Source organism: Pongo abelii, chromosome 10, assembly GCF_028885655.2.
Source record: "Pongo abelii isolate AG06213 chromosome 10, NHGRI_mPonAbe1-v2.0_pri, whole genome shotgun sequence".
NCBI lineage: Eukaryota > Metazoa > Chordata > Mammalia > Primates > Hominidae > Pongo > Pongo abelii.
Window position 1 is genome coordinate 128039330 of NC_071995.2, and position 17167 is coordinate 128056496.

At 45.9% G+C, this 17167-nt stretch overlaps 1 protein-coding gene and 1 long non-coding RNA gene across 3 annotated transcripts in view; one reads left to right on the forward strand and one right to left on the reverse strand.

Annotated features, from left to right (window-relative positions):
• TMEM132D (transmembrane protein 132D) overlaps positions 1-17167 on the reverse strand; it is an 824780-nt gene that overhangs the window by 19710 nt on the left and 787903 nt on the right. The window lies entirely within an intron of this gene.
• On the forward strand, positions 13364-17060 carry LOC103889443 (uncharacterized). Its single transcript, XR_002917105.2, has 4 exons — positions 13364-13481; positions 14761-14906; positions 15187-15282; positions 16827-17060. It is a non-coding gene; the product is annotated as an uncharacterized LOC103889443 (long non-coding RNA).

The following is a 17167-nucleotide window of genomic DNA, read 5'->3' on the forward strand; positions in this document are numbered from 1 at the left end:
TGCTAAATGACGAGTTAATGGGTGCAGCACACCAACATGGCACATGTATACATATGTAACAAACCTGCACGTTGTGCACATGTACCCTAAAACTTAAAGTATAATAATAATAAAATTTTTAAAAAAAGGATGAATAGATAAAAATGTCTTCACATGGAAAAAAAATCAAATGAATCTGACTGTATTTGGAGGCAGGGTCTTTATAGGGGTTCTTAAGTAAAAATGAGGTCACTAACATGGGCCCCTAACACAATATGCCTGCTATTTTTTTTTTTTTTTTTTTTTTGAGACAGAGTCTCACTCTGTCACCCAGGCTGGAGTGGAGTGAAGTGATGTGATCTTGGCTCACTGCAACCTCCGCCTCCCAGGTTCAAGTGGTTCTCCTGCCTCAGCCTCCCAAGTAGCTGGAACTACAGGTGAGCATCACCACAACCGGCTAATTTTTGTATTTTTAGTAGAGATGGGGTTTTGCCATGTTGGCCAGGCTGGTTTCAAACTCCTGACCTCAGGTGATCTGCCTGCTTTGGCCTCCCACATTGCTAGGATTATAGGTGTGAGCCACTGTGCCCAGCCTGGTTTCCTTTTAAGAAGAAGAGATCGGGGCATCAGGGCACACAGGGCAGAGAGACACCAGGGATGCACAGGGGAACAGTCATGGGAGAACACAGTGAGAAGCAGCTGCCCACAGGCCAGGGAGAAACCAAACCTGCACACACCTAATCTCTGACTTCCAGCATCTGCAACTGTGAGAAAATGAAGCTCTGTTGTGTAAGCCACCTGCTCCTTGGTATTTTTTTTTATGGGAACCCTAGGAAACTGCAATCAACGGTGCAGGCAAATACAGTCAGCCATTCAGTCCCTAGAGCCTGCTTTCCTATTCCAGGAGGAAGTTGCCAGACTGCATGGAGAGGAGGCTAGCTGGGAACCCAGGGGAGAGCCAGCTCCTGGTGGGGGCTTCATAGATCAGAGGTGTTAAAGCTGCCACTGAGGACAACTGTCTACCTGGCAGCCTTCCCAGGTGTGCACACGCACTGAGTTGTTTGATTCTGACAGTAACCCAGCAAGGTAGGCATTATTACAATCCCCACTGTGCAGATGAGAAACTGAGGCACGATGAGATTAGGTGACTTGCTAAAGTTCACACAGCTAGGATGCCTTGGATCTGGGATTGGAATCCAGGCCGTTCTGGGTCCAGAATCGGCCCTCATATGCCTCACATGCCACAGTGGGATCGTGAGGTCTCTGGGGAGCAGAGGCTGAGACAGAAGGTCCATTAGGCCGTAATATCTGTGAAGGAGGAAGCGAAGGACCCAGGATGGCAGCGGGAGCTCTTGGATCAAGAGGAAGACCCAACAACATCTCTGCCATCTCACCAGAGGAGTCTGGAGGCAAAGACTGGGTGTTCAGGGAGGAGCCCCACTTTGGTGAAAGTGGCCAGACCTTTGAACCACCATCTTTGTCAATAGCTGGGGCTACCTGAAAAAGAGCAGGACTCAGCTCAAAACACAGAGACCCCAAGGAGCTAAGCGCTGGGGGCTATCTGCTACCAGCACTCCTGGAGGCTGAGCGACAGCGCTTTCTGGAAGAAAGTCTGAGTCTCTTTCCCTGTCAGCCACAGTGGGCCTCTTAGTTATGACACGGAACAGGGATATTCTGGTGTTTTTGGAATCATCTATACCAGAAGATTCCGTATATAGTCTATATTCTATAGCCTATTTTCTTCTAAAATCAGAAATTCAAATTCCCAGGAAGCTCTGTTATTTTTAAATGAAAACAACATTTTTACACAACCTCAAATTTCCACTTTCAGTCCTTTCCTGGGTCAGAGGAAATAATGCATTCAGTGAATGTTCTCTTTTCCTTGTCCTCAAAACCGTCCACCATGTGGCCTGGGTCATAAGATCTCAGTTGTCTTCTCACAGTCACTGATGAGCAGTCTGATAGGAAATCATTTTACTAACAAGCCACCCAAGCCGCTCTTGCCACATGCCAGGCGCTGGTCCTGGCCAGGGTTTCTCTGCCCCTGCCCTGTCCACATTTGGGGCTGGAGAGTTCTTTGCTGTAGGAGGCTATCCAGGGCAGTGTAGGCTGCTGAGCAGCACCCCTGGCCTCCACCTCCGGATGCCAGTAGCATCCCTCTCTCCAACAGTGACGACCAACAGTGTCTCCAGACATTGCTAAAGAACCCCTGGGCAGCAAGAGCACCCCCGGTTAAGAACCAGTATTCTCAGCCCTGTTTGTAAATGTATTCGTTTAAGCCCCATGACACAGCTTTTATGACTCTCTGTTAGACAGATGAGGGGACTCTCTAAATGAATGCACATTCTTCTGTATGTTTCTTTTTCTTCCTTAAAAAAACAAACATATTTATGAACATTTACATCGCCTATATCCATAGAAGAAACTTAGGAATGAGTAACTCAAAGAGATGACTAAAATTTGAGTGTATGTAGCATCTTCCACAAAGAACAATAATTTTATAGAGAAATAACAGGAGAAAGGAAATGGCCTTAGGCCTCCAATGGTTGAGAAACTACAGAAAGGTAAATATATGGGGGAAACTAATGGAGAAAGGTTTGTTTGCAGATTTTTTCTGTGTCACTTCTGGGCTAATCATAGTCTAGAGTTATCGCCAGTAAAGGACAGTTTATATCGTCCATTTAGGTAGAAAAGGAGAGGGTAGAGAGAACTTTTCCTGCCTTTGTTTCTTATTAATCACGTTTAACTCAACATAATTCTTATGTCAAAAACATATTTTTGGGTAACATTCTGGTTCCCTTCAAGTTGAAAGCTTGTATTCACAAACAAAAACTGCATATGCAGAAGTGTTTGTTTAATTTTAATAAAGTCCAGGTAACCAATTCTTTCTTTCATGGATTACACCTTTGGTGTTTTATCTAGAAAGTCATCACCAAACACGATGATATCTAGAATTTCTCCTATGTTATCTTATAGGAATTCTATCGTTTTGCACTTTTACATTTAGTTCTGTGGCCCACTCTAAGTTAGTTTTTGTGAGGATGCAACCCAGAAGAATAAAATCAGAGGACTGACGTGACTCAAGTTCAAGACTGCCTGGAAAACCGTAATAGCCAAGACAACGTGGCATTGCTGAAGGAATAGGTAAATTGATGAATAGGACAGAAAAGACAGCCCAGAAACAGACCTGCATAAATGTGGCCAACTGATTGTTGACAAAGGAGTAAAGGCAACTCAATGAAGCCAAAGTCTTTGACAGCCTTTTCAGTAAGTGGTGCTGGAACAACTGGGCACCAAAATTCATAAGAATGATAGTGATGATGATGATGAGATGATCACAGAGCTTGCATTCTCATGTATTTTGCTTTTTCAAGCCATGCAGTGACAAATGTCCTCGTGCCAACCTACTCGGGCACAGATGCCTTTTTTTCTAGGGTCTCTACCAAGAAATGAGTCTTACGGTAAGATAAGGCAGTATTTTAATTCCACTAACTCCACTGTTCTTCACAACAGCCCTGTGAGGTTGGTGTTATTACATCTCCATTTCTTCTAGATAAAGAACCTTGAGACTCTGGGAGGTGAACGTATGTGGTAGACTGGATTTTCCAAAGATGGCCACAACAGTCTCTCCTGCCTGCTCACGTCCTCGCCAAAGTGACCTTATTACGTCTCCACTGGAGAGGTGGAGTCTAATGCCCTCATCTTGAATCTGGGCTGGCCTTAGTGAGTTGCTTGTGTTGAGGCTCAGAAACCAACATCTCAAAATATGTGCTCTTGACATGCTGAACTGAAGAAGCAGCCTCAAGGTCTCTCTGACCTTCCAACCATCACCCTCCTACCCTCTCTCAATCCTCTGTCTCCCTTAAAGCACAGGATAAAGTTCTCTGAGGTTCCCTTTTCTGCCTAAAGTCTGGATCCCACAGGAAGAAAACAATTGCCTCTGGTGTCTTCTCTGAGTTTTTATCCACTGAATTCATATTGCAGGAAGAAAGATGGAAATCTGTCAACACAGCCGGACAGACTTTTGTCACAAAGCATTTCCTGCTGTGCAGGCCCTACAGACTTTGCCCCAGGCCACTGTACATTCCTGAAGCCCATTGAATTTCTCTAAAAATCATTTACTACCCCTCTAAAATCATCCACATTCTCCCATCTTCCTTTCCCCTAAGAAGAAGGGTATATAACCGTCTGTACACCTTATTGCGTCAGGTTGGGGTAACAACTCTGCGATTTTCTCTCCATGCACGCTGATTAATTTTTACGCCATTTCTCCTATTAACCTGCCTTTTTTGAGTTGATTTTTCAGCAAAACTTCGGAGGGCAAAGGAGATGTTTTCCTTTGGCCCCCTGCACTCGGCCAATAGAATTTGACAGAAGTCTGAGCTTTCTGGTGCCAGGTCACAAAAAAACCTTCCACCTATGCTCCTGGAACACTAGCCCTTCAGATGCCCCCTCACAGAAGCCAGCCTCTGTGTCATAGGAAGCCCAGGCCAGACTGAGGAGCCACATGTGGACCCTTCAGCCCACCAAGAGCAATTGCTGTTCACACGGGTGGCTGTGTTGAACATCAGCACAGTTCCACCTCCAGATGGCTCTATGCAGTCTGCAGGAAAATGAAGGAACACAGGAATTCTCAGCAGATGCAGGTCAGAAAACCTTCTTCTATGTTCAGTCCCACCTTGGCAGAAATCTGCAACATCCTGGGAAGGACAGATGTTGCATTCCATTAAAAGTGGGAACGAAACCCACTTTATTTATTTTTTATTTAATTTTATTATCTTTTTTTTTGAGACAGAGTCTCACTCTGTCACCCAGGCTGGAGTGCAGTGGCACAATCTTGGCTCACTGCAACCTCCACCTCTCCAGTTCAAGCAATTCTCCTGCCTCAGCCTCCTGAGTATCTGGAATTACAGGCACCTACAACCACCCCTGGCTAATTTTTTGTATTTTTAGTAGAGACAGGGTTTCACCATGTTAGCCAGGCTGGTAACTCCTGACCTCAGGTGATCCACCTGCCTTGGCCTTCCCAAGTGCTGGGATTACAGGTGTGAGACACTGTGCATGGCCAAACCCACTTTAATTAGGTCATTGAAGGTCAAGGTGACCCCAGCAAGTTGCAGAAGACTTGGAGAGCATCTGAGAGGCTGATGGGTTGGCTGCCAGGCCATGCCTCGTGGTGATCTGAGGTCAGTTCAGAGAATCTCTGCCGTGGGGTTTTATGTCTGACTGATACAGTGCAGTCAGCTGAGGATGGCAGTGAATGTGCAGAACTTATCTTTCTGTCTTTCCGAGGACAAAGTTGCTTTAAAAAATCATCCAGCCCAATTCTATCTTCCAGCAATGCTTGACATATAATAAGGCCTCAATAATTTTTTTCTTGAGTGAATGAATGTATTGCCCATGTCTTACAGATGAGGCAGCTGAGGCTAAGTGACTTGGATAAGCCATCTTGCTGGTTCTGTAGAGGTCTCCTGATGTAAAAAGTCTCATTAGTTAAGAAAACTATCATCTAAGACTCCCTTGGCCAGTAACTTTCTTTTATGCAAAGAGAAAAGGTCAATTTAAAACTAAACCTAAATTAAATGGAATTCAAATGCTCAGGGTCAAATCCTAGGGGGAGGCACTGAGGAAAGGACAGCTGTCTGGGGGTCGGTGGCAGGGACTGAAGCTGCGCAGCACCAGGTGGTGGCAGGGATTGAAGCTCTGCAGTGCCAGTCAAGGCAGGGATCTAAGCTCTGTGGCACCAGTTGATGGCAGGGTCTAAGCTTTGCAGCACCAGGCGGTGGCAGGGATCTAAGCTCTGCAGTGCCAGTCAAGGCAGGGATCGAAGCTCTGTGGCACCAGTTGATGGCAGGGGTCTAAGCTTTGCAGTGCCAGTTAATGGCAGGGATCTAAGGTCTGTGGTGCCAGTCGGTGGCAGGATCTAAGCTCTGCAGTGCCCATGGCCCATTGGTTTGTCCTGGCCGAGCCTCCAACAAACAGCCCCGTGCAGCTTCTTTGCCTCGAGCATTTGTCGATTTGCCAATTCTTGTAGTATAAACACTTGTGATTTCATGCCGCCAACCCAAAGTCACTGAATGCAGAGTTGGGAAGAGATGTGCCACCATCACTTTTGGTAGCTGGTATGACCAGGTCAGTGGTCTCCAGTTACTGGAGTCCCCACCATTCCCTCTTGTCTTGCCACCAGCACTTGAATTTGCAGCCCCTGGAAATGTGAGCACCAAGCAAGAAAAGAATCAACAACCCCAGCTGGCTCCAAATCCAGCATTCCAGGTTAGAGAACTGTCTACAAGAGGAAACGGAAACTCCTCATAGTCAGAGCTACACTCTACATTTCCCGCGGTTGCTTAGTTACTAAGCTGCAGATGATCTAGGGTTTGAAGGCAGGCTTTCTGGCGGAGGCTTTCTCACTCCAAGGTAGTTGCTTGTTTCATTACCTCATGCTGTTTTTTTTTATTTTTTCTACCTAGGCTGTGACAGTTCGTTTATCATATATTCCAGGGACAATGGCATTTGTACTGATAGTGGAATTGTGGAAAATACGAGGAAAAACGCTGACAGCAACCCAGGTCCTTTGACGTATTTCTGACTATAAATAAAAACAATTAGATGCAAACAATATTTTTGAAAATATAGAGAAACCACCGGTCTTTTGGGCTCCATGATTCATAATCCCCCGCTTCTCTGTGTAGATGATAAAATTTGTGATTCAAAGCTGCTTTTTTTTTTTTTTTTCTCTCTCTCTCTCTTCATGGAATGGAATGAAAATGGAAACAAGCCAGGTCTATGACAGCCTAGACACTTGGGGAGTGAGATGGAGAAGGTGGCAGAGATGACCCTTGCCTGGGTATTTTTCAGTCCATTTCCCTCTGTGCTGTTGATACCTTTCTAATCCCCAAGGAGCACAAAGGAAAGTAAACAGAGGCTGCGTTCATGAATCAGGCCAGTGAACTGGCAAATGAGTCTTGCATATGCAGAGACTCACTCTTCTCTTTCTGAGCCTGCTGGAAAAACACCCTTACCTTTAATCACACACATACACATGCACACACGTGTACACACTTACACATGCACACACAAGCACATGCATACACACACAATGCACACATGCACGCACACTCATGCTGGCATATGCACACAATGCACACATAAACTCACACTCACACACTGGCATATGCACACACACACGCAGGCACATGCATATACATGTACTCACACAATGCACACACAAACACACACATGCACACACACAACACACACATGCACACACATACACACATGTATGGACAAAAATAAAGAGGAAAAACTGGAAACCTCAAAAAAAATCTCTAAATGGACTGATGTTTCTTCTGCTACCAGGTGTTGAATTTTGTTTCTCCTTTTGCTAAAACTTTCTCTAAGTCTAATACTCCTTGGAAACAAAACCCACAATCCACTTTTGAAAACTACTGAAGATCTTTTTCTTTTCTTTGGGATCATAAAATATTCTCGACCCTGAACCAGCTGCAAAAGTGAAGATGAAGTTAATACATGCTTCATATTTGGCCCAAATGTCCACTTTCCTGTTTACAACCCTTGAAACTTTTGCAGAATCAAGGCTATGGTCTTGGGAAGATAGAGGCTGCATTGCCCAGCACATTTAGGTAACCAGAAGCAGAGTGTGGCGGCATAGGGCAACAACAATTACTGATTTTTGTTTTGTAGAAATGAGACACAGGAGGCATACATGTCAGCACATTTACGAAAGTAAACATCGTGGAAGGCAGTTATTGTCTCGGAGCTCCAAATCCACCCTTCCATGCTGTTTTGTGACCCTACAAAATCAGCATATGTTTGATTTACCAGCTGTTTTCTTGTAGGCTCTTCCAGTGAGGGAAATTAGAAGGAGGCCTCCAGGCTGGAGGAAGAGGAGGGATTTGCTCCTTCATCTCTTCTTCCTGGGCTCCTTGTCTTCTTGCTGTTCCCATGAGCATTAGGGCAGTAATGCTTCACCCCACAGCATCAGTTCCTTCCCACAGCAGCAACTGGATCCAGTTCACAGTTTCTCCAGCACTTGCAGAACCAGCCTCATTTCACTCCCTCACGGACAATACCATCAGCCAGCCCGTGTCCCCACCTCGGAGGTCTGGCTTCCATGCCCAGATTTGGAGGAGCCAGCAAGAGCCGAGCAGCAAGCTCTCCTTGGAGGGGGCTCCCAGACCCACAGGGTATCTATAAGCTTCCAAGTTGGGATAATTCCAACCTACTCTTTGTTCCTTCAGCACCCGGGATGGTGGCTGCTTTATGCATCGGGTTCCAGGGTGTCACCCAGGCCTCTGTTTCCCCTCCTGACCTCGTGATCTGCCCACCTCGGCCTCCCAAAGTGCTGGGATTACAGGCATGAGCCACCACGCCTGGCCTAGTTAACCATCTTTATGCTAAAATCTCTCTGTACAAATGACTGATGCAGATTCTGTCTCTTGGTTATACTCTGATGAATACAATGGAAACTGCCATTAGCAGGTGCGGTCACCATACCTGAAAGACGTCTGTGGGCTTGGGAGAAGGTTGAGAACGACCAGACACAGATCTCCTCCCATTTCTCTCCCCTTCTTGGACAGATTGGAGGAGGGCATGCTCTGCCTCCTTACGTGTGGTATGGGTGTGTGGCATGCTCTGGCCAACGATGTGGGAGTAGAAGTGATGGGTGTCACCTCTGACTGGAAACATTTAAGAGCCAGTGTACACTCTTCTTGTCTCCTTCTCCTGCCCAGGAGGCCCACGACATAGGTGCCTCAACATGAAGGCCATCTGGGATGCTGAGCTGTCACTGCATGGGGAATGCCTGCCCTGGACAGTCACCACTGCTGTCTTTGCCTAAACAATAGAGGCATGTTGTGGAAGGATGCTGAGATTCTGGTGCTGTTTGTTACCTCAGCATCCCCTAACTGATCTTGACTAATTGAGACGGCAGGCAAGACCTTAGCCGTTTTGTTTATCTACCGTATCACCTAGAACAGTGCTTGGCATATAGTAGGCACACAAGAAAGGGGTGATGAATGAATGGATAAAAGTGAGAATTCATGTGCAAGAGCTCTAATAGGAAAGATGAAATGGCACCAAATTTCTGAAACCGTAACAAGAGAAAAACAAACAGAAAGTTTCTGAAACCAGTGGTTCTCAGTCCTATCAGATATGATATCTCCACTGCTAAATGAATATTTTAAAGCTCCCCTTTTACAACGCTGAAATGGAATTCACAGATAATGTCACGTACATACAAGGTAATTTTATTAAGATTAATATAATGCTCTAACTGGATATCAAATCAAGTAAAACGCATTTGTAATTTAATGATATGTATTTCAACATGCCATTCGAGCATGACCACATGAGAAAACGTCTCTTCATAGTCATTGTAAATGCTGCAGATTGAATGCAGGTTGACACTTAGTAGCTGCTGAAGACATTTTCCAGTGTGGGGAACAACTCTCTATAAAGTTATAACAAAGACAAAATATTCCCTGATTAACCCTGAGTTTACATTAGTGAAAAATTCATGGTTCTGCATATTAAACTACAGTGCAGATAACTACAGCTTTCCCCTCTAGTTTGATGGGACATTTACAAGTTGTGAATAACACAGAGAAGTTTTTTTGAGATGATAGTCTCACTCTGTCACCCAGGCTGAAGTGCAGTGGCACAATCACAGTTCACCGAAGCCTTGACCTCCTGGGCTCAAGCAATCCTCCCACCTCATCCTCCTGAGTAGCTGGGACTACGGGTGTGCACCAACACACCTGGCTAATTTTTTTTTATTTTCGTAGAGATGGGGTTGCCCCATGTTGCCCAGGCTGGTCTGGAACTCATGGACTCAAGTGATCCTCCTGCCTCAGCCTCCCAAAGTGCTAGGATTACAGGTGTGAGCCACTGTACCTGACCAGAACACAGGACAATTCTTTGTCACATGAGCCTGTCCTGGACATTGCAGGGCATTTAGTACCTCTGACTTCTGACCATGAAATGCAAGAATATGCCTTGATCCTTGCAAAAAATAATCACTCCTGAAAATGTGCCAGATACTTACATGGGTGTGGGGACAGTTATGTCCCTACTGAGATCTGTGGCTCTAAATAGAATACTCTATCCCTGAAGGTCCCTACATCACACACAGACCTTCCACCCATCTTAGTCCACAGAGGGCAGTGAGTTATCACATCGGCAGTGAGTCATCATCACATCGTGGTCACTGCTATCGCCTCACAGTGACCAAAGGGAGGCCACAAGAGGAAAGAAGAGGAAGAGAATCCATTGCTTTCAACGTGGACAGATGAGCAAACAAGTGCATTTTCATTCGCCAAGTCCTGGAGGTGTGGCAGGGTGGGAGAGGCAGAACAAGCCTGTGTGCCTTACAGGGAAGAAGATGCTTCTGGAAATGTCACAGACAAAACATATTTCTCTTCCACATGCATGGGAATGAGTCAGCCTTCCTCTGCTTGGCTTTCCTCTCTTCATCAACTCTCACCCTGACCTTCTGTGTGTGTGATTGTGATCAGCATAAAGCAACCACAGGATGGTCCACCTACATTCAGGAGGTCATCTACAGCCTTTTCCATGCTTGTAATCTCCTAGGTAATAGGAAATGGCCATTGTTGGCCCCTGCACCAGTGGATCCTGTTGGTAGAGGGTACCCAAGCTTGACCCAGGTCACTGCTCCAAGGTATCCTTCTGAAAGAAGGAGTGAGAGCTGCTTCTTCCAGACTTGGACATCTGTGTGATTGGCAGCCTTCTGCCCAACTCCTGCAGTGCACAACCTGCTCAACCATGCACAGTGGTTCTAGAAGATAGTTCTTGACTTGATAACAATGAAAAATAATGTTGAGTTATCACACCACTGGCTCTTTTGCCAAATGCTTCATGGGCCCTTCATTCTAACATTTTTCTGGAAAGAAACCTTCCTGCATTATACGTGCTGGGCTTCCCCTCTGGTTTTATGGTCACCCTGGCAGGCTGTGAAGCACAAGGCATTCTGGGACTTCTGCTTGAGACATATTCCCACTCAGTATTTATTGACCAACAGGACCACCAACTCTTTCACTAGAGACCATCTATCAAACTGCTTCAGTTCACCTGCTTCTGCCAAGGCACTCTCTGCAAATTCCTGAGTAGGAAGTTTTCCTTGGCTTTGCAGATAGATATCTGTGACTTTTTTCCAACTTCTAGGGAAAGAAGTCCTACCAACATCTCAAAGAGGGCAGCAGGTTGTTGGACTATGAGACTATGAGAGCAAGAGCTTGTCTGATTTCTGGTGACCTCACTGGAGTGTTTCTCAGCTCATAGACAAGGGTGGCTGGTGGTGCACACCATGACTTTGAAGGTGGATGAGCATAAGGAAGTTTAGTGCAGATTCTGAGACAGGCTCTGGAGCTGGATGCATGGGTTCAAAGCCTGACAGTAGCCCTGTGGCTATAGTTGAGCAAGTTGCTTAATCTCTCCTTGCCTTAGTCTCCTCATTTGTAAAACTGGGATAATAACAGTACTTGCATTTTAGGGTTACTGTGATGTTCAATGACTTAATATGGTTGGAATAATCCTTATTCATAAGAAGTTGGCATTCATTATGTTATGCATTAGCTATGAACACAGTTCATAGCTAATGCATATAATGAACATATGTTCATAACTAATGCACATAATGAATGCCAGCTTCTTATGGTTTCACGGCATTACTGCTAATGATGAGATAAAGATGAATGCATCAATATAAGTATTGATAACAATACAGGTGGTCCTCAGATATGGCAGAAATCCTTATGGCTGGAATTTGTGAAATGGAATCTGAGTAGTATATCCATAGCATGGGCTCAGTGGCTATTAGACAGAGTTCATCTACAAGTATTTGGCAGCGTTTTTATGCTTACCAACTGGTAAGGCAGTTATTTCTTAAGACTAGATTAATTTCTTGTTGCTGCAGAATATTCCCATCTCCCAGCATTTGGCGCTCACGTGCTGTCTCTCCCAAACAAACACCACCCACGCGCTGAGCAGCACTGGCTGCTCCATGTTCACTGTGTGGCACCTAGAAAACTTCCTGAAAGTTTTATTTTCCTCCTGATTTTGGCAGGTGGGGCCGAGACACGCTGCCTGCTTTATTTTCTGACCTGGTTTCTTGGTTGCGTTCCTGGGTTTGGGAAGATGACTCAGATCTCAAAGTCTTGGATAGTAGACAACATACTTGCAGACAATGTCCCTGGTCTTGTTTAGGTTGTAGCTGTGATGTTCAGCAGGAGGGCGATGACTCGGCTCAGGTGAATCCTCCCCAGAGGCTGTGGCTGGCTCAGGTGCCAGGGAACGTAATGAGCTGCTTGGTTCATTCAGACTCTTCTATCTCCTCTGCCAATTTTGGGGAAGCACTCCCTGGCTCTTATATAGACACACTTAGATGTAAGCAGTATTTCCCAAACTTCAGCAGTGCTCAATCTACATGCAGAATTACTGCCATACCCACACACTGTCTTGAGTTCTCAATATTTTGATTAATTTTTTCAAGACTTTATTATGAAAAATGTTAACCAAAGAGAAAGATAAATTGTACAGTACCCACTCATATACCCACTGCCTCGCTTCTGTAAGTAACATTCTGCTATGTTTGCTCTATCTCATATCTGTCCACTTCCCAGCTCTCTATTCATCTTTTGTGATTCATTTCAAAGGAAGTTGCAAACATCTGTTTACCCCTCAATGCTCTAGAGTGCATGCTATTAACTAGACTTCAATAATCAATTTCTTGTTTCATGTAAAAAACACAACTTTGTACTATTACCAGAGATGGAAAACTACTATCACCAAACATAAACACAATTAAGTCCTTTTAAATAGGGATGGAAAAAACACAGTAGTGTTAGAAGACACCAATAGGATGAGTTCAGAGCTTCTGCGGGAGGAAGAGACCCCAGGCCCAAATGGCCGTGTGAGTTTTTCCTTCTAGATAAAGCTGAGGCATTGCTAGGCTCTGGATCTGGATGTCCTGGGTTAACATTGTTCCAGCTCCTTCACTCTCTGGCTGTGTGACCTTGGACAAGTCACTTAACCTCTCTGTGCCTTGGTTCCCTCCTCTGCAAAACAGGGATGGTGATCATGGTACCAACTTCATTGGGTGGTTTGAAGAGTAAATGAGTTAATATATACAAACTCCTTAGACTTTTGCCTGCATGTAGCAAACATCCAATTCATGCAGTCACCCTCTGATATGGTTTGGCTGTGTCCACACCAAATCTCAACTTGAATGGTATCTCCCAGGATTCCTGCATGTTGTGGGAAGGACCCAGTGGGAGGTAACTGAATCACGGGGGCTGGTCTTTCCTGTGCTAGTCTCATGATAGTGAATACATCTCACGAGATCTGATGGGTTTTTCCGGGGTTTCCGCTTTTGCTTCCTCCTCATTTTTCTCTTGCTGCCACCGTGTAAGAGGTGCCTGTCGCCTCCCGCCATGATTCCGAGGCCTGCCCAGCCATGTGGAACTGTAAGTCCAATTAAACATCTTTTTGTTCCCAGTTTTCGGTATGTCTTCATCAGCAGCGTGAAAACGGACTAATGCACCCTCTCCCTACCAGCGGGTGTAGTCTGATGAGGTCTATGCGGCACTGTAGGGTGGCAGTCATGGAGGAATGCTGTTTAAATGTCCCTTCAAGAGGGAGTCACCAGAAGGAGAGTCATTCACCACAGCTTCTGACCTCAGGGGCCTTCAGAAGCCACCTGGTCAGTGTCCAAGCATGGCCAAGGTTGCAGGGTGGCTGCTGGGACTCCATGAAAGGCTCCTCTATGGGCAACCTGTGTGGCAGCACTTCCTGCTTGGCTGCCCGAGGATTCCCAGTGCTTCCTGCAGTCAGGCACTTCCTGCCCGGTTCTCCCACCTCATCCTCCTTTCCCAGGGACCAGACTTGCATCGCGTCCTGAAGCTCAGCCTGCCTACTCCTGCTCCATCTTTTCTTTATCCTTCACAACTGCAGTCCTCAATTAATCTCTGGTGCGCTTAACTCTGTCTGCTTCCTGAAGATGCTCATAGATTCTGAGGATTCCCCATGTGCTGTGACGTGAGAGTCAGGGGCAAGGGAGGAAAACAGCCAGCTCCACTACCTGTCTACCCTCCCTCCGAACTATTGAGGAAGTTCCCTGTTAGAGATTCATTCCTTTGGACCATGAAGCTTTTTGATTCTACTAACCTTCAGTGAGTCACGCTTAAGCCTTTTAAAAAATTCTCTGAGCTTTTTGTTTGTGAAATATAACATATTTACCAATGAACATCAGATATATAAATGGGTTGTATGAGTAATTATAAAGCAAACTATATACCAGCAAGTGAAAATATAACACACTGCCCCAGAAGCACCCACAATCCACGAATAATCACCCCCATCCCCGTGAGGTGCCTAAGTAAGGAGAGGAGGGGGAGAGAAGCTGCCAGGGGAAGGACCAAGGATGTGCTCTACAGCTCAGCCCCCTGGGTCTGCCCGGCCTCTCCTTGTTGGCACAGATCAGCCTGAGGGCCATGCTGCACACCACAGGCCCATGACCCTCCATCAGAGTCACCAGGCGCTGGCTGAACAAGCACCTTCAGTGAGCTCTGGATTACAACACAGCTATGCAAAGAAGCCAGCGGGTGCTCTCCCTGCCCATATGGAGAGATTGCCAGGCAGATTCCAAAGTGGAAAAGTCAGAGGCAATACAGGAGGGCCTGTGTGCCCAGCTCCCACTGTGAAAACCAACCCAGCTGATGGGGATTCTTCTCTATTGCTTTCTAGGTTGTCGCTGCCCTCAGCCTCCAGATGCAGCCCGCTGCCACCTTCAGGACCCCTGGCTCTCCCTTTGACTCAGTAGCAAAAGGGTTTATGTGCTCGGAGGGAGTCCTTCAGGAATCTGTGCATAGAATGCCATAGTGCAGAGGAAAGTAAGACTATGCAGTTGTATTTGACTTAAAACCTCCAGAAGGATAGATAGGGAAGTGACAAAACCTACAGGGAGCAGGGGACAAAGAGGGATGGGGCTGCAAGCCAGGGGATGCCTGCAGCCACCAGGAGATGGGGGGACGCAGGGCGGATCCTTTCCCAGAGCCTCTGGAAGGAGTATGGCCCTGCCTACACCTTGATTTGGATTTCTGGCCTCTGGAACTGTGAGAGAACAACTGTCTGCTGTGGAAAGTGACCTAAGTTTGTGGCAATTTGTTACAGCAGCCCCAGAAAATGGAACATCTGCTAAGTGAGACTCCTCAGCCAGGCCAGAGAATGTGCATTCTGATGGACTGCTTCTCATTTGCACCGATCACTGTGAGTGCCTGATGGGTGGGCATCTGGTGCCCAGAGAAGGAGTTGTTCTATTATCCTTGCACTCCATAAAGAACAGGTAGAAATGAATGCTTACCAAGATGAAATCCACCCATTGTTTCTGAATGGCTCAGTTTTGATTTCATCTTCCAAGGTGGGTGATAACTGATGATGAAAACCTTCCTCCCTCTCAGTCTCTCAACAAAAGCCTAGCTTTGCTGGTTGCTTTGAGCTGGAGGGTTCTTTGCTTAATATCTAGCAATGCTAGACAGTAATCTTTACTAGGCTAACAGGAATGCTGTCCAAAATGTGCATTTCAAACACAACCTCATGACATATTTTCAGTCCAGCATTACATATTTAATGTGTGTATCCAGTAAGGGTACCATCCCTGGTGGCACAGAGGTCTTGACCAGCAGTCAGGGGTCCCTGGCACTCTTCATGATGTCTGTGTTTTGCTGCTGGTGGAGGGGCGTGACAGTGTCAGGGCTAGAAAAGTCTGCTGTATCTCTGACATCATTCCTGGTTCCGTAGCCTCTTTACGTGGTTTTCCACCTCTCTTGGAGATTCATGCTAGTCAATATCCTTTTAATAAATTGAATAAGTTCAATTTCTGCATAAATCAGCCAGAGTTGCTCTCTGTTGCTTGCAAATGAGGATTCTAACAGTGACAAAGATTGGGTATACTAGTGAGGCCTGCCTGGATGCATTCTGGGGTGAATGTATGAAAAGTTGGGAAGGACAGGCAGAATCCTCAGGCTTTGAGCCCATGTAGGAACCAGGGTTTACACCTGTGCTGTCCAAGGTAGTAGCTGCTAGTCACATGTGGCTCTATAATTTTAAATTAATTAAAATTAAGTGGCCGGGCACGGTGGCTCACGCCTGTAATCCCAGCACTTTGGGAGGCCGAGGTGGACGGATCACCTGAGGTCAGGAGTTCGAGACCATCCTGACCAACATGGAGAAACCCTGTCTCTACTAAAAATATAAAAAATTAGCCGGGTATGGTGGCACATGCCTGTAATTCCAGCTACTCAGGAGGCTGGGGCAGGAGAATCACTTGAAACCGGGAGGCAGAAGTTGTGGTGAGCCAAGATCATGCCATTGCACTCCAGCCTGGGCAACAAGAGCAAAACTCCATCTCAAAGAAAAAAAAATTAAGTAAGATTAAAGATTTACTTCCTCTGTTGCACCAGCTACACTAGGAGACTAGAAGTGCTCAGAAGCCACAGTGGCTGGGGGCTGACATATTGGTCTGCACATGTTCAGAACATCCCTGTCATCACAGAAGGTCCTGGTGAACAGTGCTAGCTTAGAGAATAAAAGAAAAAGCTCTCTTCCTTGTGACCCAAGGAAGCCCTGAACCTCTTCTTGCTGTGAGTGTGAAGGGAGAAGCCACCATGATTCTACTGTGTGAAGTATCCCATAGTCCCAAGGTCTTGCAATCTTTGTGCTATTGCTATTGAGGGAAGATGATGTAATGATGTATTAATTGACATGGTTTTCTTTTTTCTTCTGAGCCAAATGTTTTTACTTCTACTCTAAAGGTCTTCTTTCTGAAACCAGCCCAACTTTTCTCCCAGAGAGTATCATGGAACTGAACTTTCAAGATCATGGCATCTGGACATGGAGACAACAGAACCCTCATCTGGCCACCTGCTGCTTGTTGACCAATTCCCATATAAACCACTAACTTCAGTCAGTTGGAGAGACGGATTTGAGATTTGCCTTCTGTCTCTCAGCTGATGTCACCAGCAATAAAGCCTTCTTCCCTGGCAATACTCAATGTCTCAGTGATTGGCTTTCTGTCCAGGGAGCAACTGGACCTAGGCTGAATACCTGGTGTTCAGCAACACTCCCATTTCAAATAGTTAGAGATTCACTCACT